The sequence below is a fragment of the Onychomys torridus genome, unplaced genomic scaffold, assembly GCF_903995425.1.
Source record: "Onychomys torridus unplaced genomic scaffold, mOncTor1.1, whole genome shotgun sequence".
NCBI lineage: Eukaryota > Metazoa > Chordata > Mammalia > Rodentia > Cricetidae > Onychomys > Onychomys torridus.
In genome coordinates this window covers 50,843-54,295 of record NW_023412651.1, presented here as the reverse complement: position 1 = coordinate 54,295, position 3,453 = coordinate 50,843, and positions in this window count along the sequence as shown.

Here is a 3,453-nt window from a genome sequence, read left to right as displayed (position 1 = left end):
GAATTCCTTAACTGCTAAGCATCTCTCCACTGCATTCAAATTGTTTTGAGAATGAACACCGCAGCACATGCCACATTTTTAGATTTCAAAATATACCAAAAGCTACAGTACCCAAGACAGCATGACAGAAAACAACCACTGACCAATTGATGGAACAGATCAGGGAGCCCCAGAAGCAAGCCTCACACAGACCATTAACAAAAGATGCCAGCAATGGGGGAAGGAAAATCTCTTCAATAAATACTGGGAAAACTGGGAGACAGCACGCAAAAGCTAAACCTGAACCTTACAGTACACGTCATACAGAAGCATCCTCAAAACGGACTGAGGTTTTAGTGTTAAATATGACACTGTAAAACTATTATGAAACTATAAGGAAACATTTTGATATTTATCTTTGTAATGACATTTGAATCTTAAAACAAAATTCACAGATAACAACAGCAAAAGTAAAAACATCAAATTAGACAGAGGGAGGTAAAGGAGTAAATATCAACAGAAGGCCAGGTATTGTAGCACGAACTGTTAGAAGGTCTTGTTAATAAAACAACCCACGGCCAATTATTGGGGTGAATCCTGGAAGATCAGAGCAGAATAAGCCGCAACTACCTCACCTCGCCAGTTCCTCAGCTGATCCTGTGTCCTCAGACTGGAAGCCTCTGAGTCCTTCACTAAGAATGAATCTCAACCGAACTGCTACTCAAAAGCCTAAAAGCCTTAACCAGCTCTAGTTCCACGTCCTCAGGCCTTATATACCTTTCTGCTTTCTGCCATCACTTCTTGGGATTAAAGGTGTGTGTCACCATGCCTGGCTGTTTCCAGTGTGGTTTTGAACTCACAGAGCTCCAGATGGATCTCTGCCTCTGGAATGCTAGGATTAAAGGCACGAGCTATCACTGCCTAAACTCTATGTTTAATATTATGTCTGTTCTGATCTCTAACCCCCAGATAAATTTATTGGGGTGCACAATATATCAACCACAAGGCATGGTGTTTCATACATTTAATGTCAGCACTCAGGAGGAGAGGAAGTCAGATCTCTAAGTTTGAGGCTATCCTGATCACTATAGTGAGTTCCCAGCAAGCGAGGATTACATAGTGAAATGCTGTCTCAACAAACAAACAAACAAACAAACAAACAAACAAACAAAGGGTGACTAGGCATCCCAAAGACATTCCAGGGCATACCTTGTACTTTGAAACTGAAGTGTTTCTTAAAGGCCCAAGTGCAGAAGAGTTGATCCTGGTAATGGTGCTTTAGGGAGGTTTGAGAACCAGCGAGGGGTGGGGCTGAGTGTAAGGAAATTATACCATTGGGGTGTGCACTTGAGGATAAACTGGGACCCCACTGCTCCTCTCTCTTTACTATCCAGTCACCATGTTCCATCACGTACTTCCCACCATGACGTTTGCCAGAGCAATGGGCCCATGGATGGAAGATCAGGTTGTTGTTATCTTAGCGATAGAAACTAATAGCTGATTACCATCCAATGCTGTGTTACCAACATTGGTCTCTAGTAAAATGTGCACAGCCTCATACACTTCAACACCAATAAAACAAACTGGTTTCTTTAAATGGACAATGAATATTAATAGGCCAGGCATTTCTCCAAAATAACATAAGAATAGCCACAAGTGTATAAAAAGATGCTTCACATCACTGATCACCAGGAGAATGTCAGGCAGAATCACAAAGAGGGGGCTGGGCCAATAACTCCGGGGGTAAAGTGCTTGATGCCCAAACATGAGGACCCGAGGTGAGCTCTCTAGCACTATGTAAAAGTCAATCATGGCAGTGTGGGTATGTAACCCCAGCACTTTTGGGCAGAGACAGGTAGAATCTGGGGTCTCACTGGTCAGCCAATCTAGCTGAAATGGTAAGGACCAGGTTCACAGAGAGATTGTGTCTTCAGGATAAGGTGGAGAGAAATGGAGGGAGATGCCAACATTGTCCTCTGCTTCCACATAAACATCACAAGAACACACGGGGGCATGTAAATCCTATACCGGATAAACAGATACGCATCCAAGCACACATGGGTGCATGTGTAATCATATATCATAAAAACAGATACACATCCAAGTACACATGCACACAGGTGCACACACATTCACACACACACACACACACACACACACACACACATAAGTAAACATGACTTTTTTTTTTTTTTAAGAAAGGATTTATTAGAAATAATCCAATCCCATCCTGAAAAGCTGTTTAGGAACTGTTCCAGACAGGAGGTATGTAAACACAGAAATGCTGTCAGGGTAGCAGGGCAGGAGAGTCCTGGCTTCGGAGAATGGAAAATCACCTTGAAGGGCATCTTAGTCACTACTCTGTTGCTTTGAACAGACACCGTGAGCATGGCAACTCTTGTAAGAGAAAGCATTTAATTTAATTTAAAGAATTTCATGTGGGTTTTGTTATGATACTGCATGCGGGAGACTCCGTTTGGCCAGGGCATCCCACACGTGAGAGAAAACATGCTGGCATGCTGGGCAGATGCAGTGGAAGACAGAGGGTGAGGCACACCATGCAGGCATGGCAGCAGCAAGTGGACCTTCATTCACCACCCAGGCCCTGCATCTGGGCGGAAATGACTTAATTATAATAGAGAGATGAACAGAATGATAGGGAAAGACAGAAGGAAGAGAGAGTAAGGGGACACATCAATGAGGAGGATGTGGTTAAGTTGGTAGTAACCAGCAGCTCTCATTGAACTTACAACCTACTCATCAAGAGGGATCTCATGCCTGGTACTGGAAACCTAGAAACTAATCAGTGCTGAAGTCATGGTTTATTGGGGAAGAGTCTATAACCGCTAACTTGCTAAACCAGCACGATCTCTAACAACAATCTATAAACATCTGTCCTTAAACACAGGGGTAAATGTATTTTGACCCCCCCCCCCCACCACCACCAAGGAAACTTCTCTTGGCAAAGGATGGAGACACTACAGAAAACCACAACCAATCAACGTGCAGAGTTGTGGAGCCCTGTCCCAAGGGATCCATCTTCAAAACACTCCCACACCTAGGGTCAGGGAACAGTGAAGAAGAGGGGATGGAATTCCAAAGTGGGTCTTGTAGAAGAGCGGTCAGTTCTCTTGACTTATGAGCCATCTCTCCAGGCCCCAGAATCTGCTTTCAATGGGAATAATTTTGTGATTGTAGAACTTTTCTGAAGTCCTTAGTGTTCAGTGTCCCAGAGTGAAGGAGAAAAGCAGAGCTTTGCTAAGGAGATAGTCATTGTCTTCAGTGTGTGTTGGGGGGATGGGGGTAAAGGAAGGAGATGGAGGTAGGGGAGGGGAGAACGACCAGGGCAGTAAGTGGATGGAAGTGCTGGGCCACTGGGTCAGGAATGAAGACAACAGTTAACTTTGTGGGGAGGACGGCGTTGAGGGGAAGGGACCTGGTGGAGAAAATGAGGGCGGGACTGAGATGCCAGCA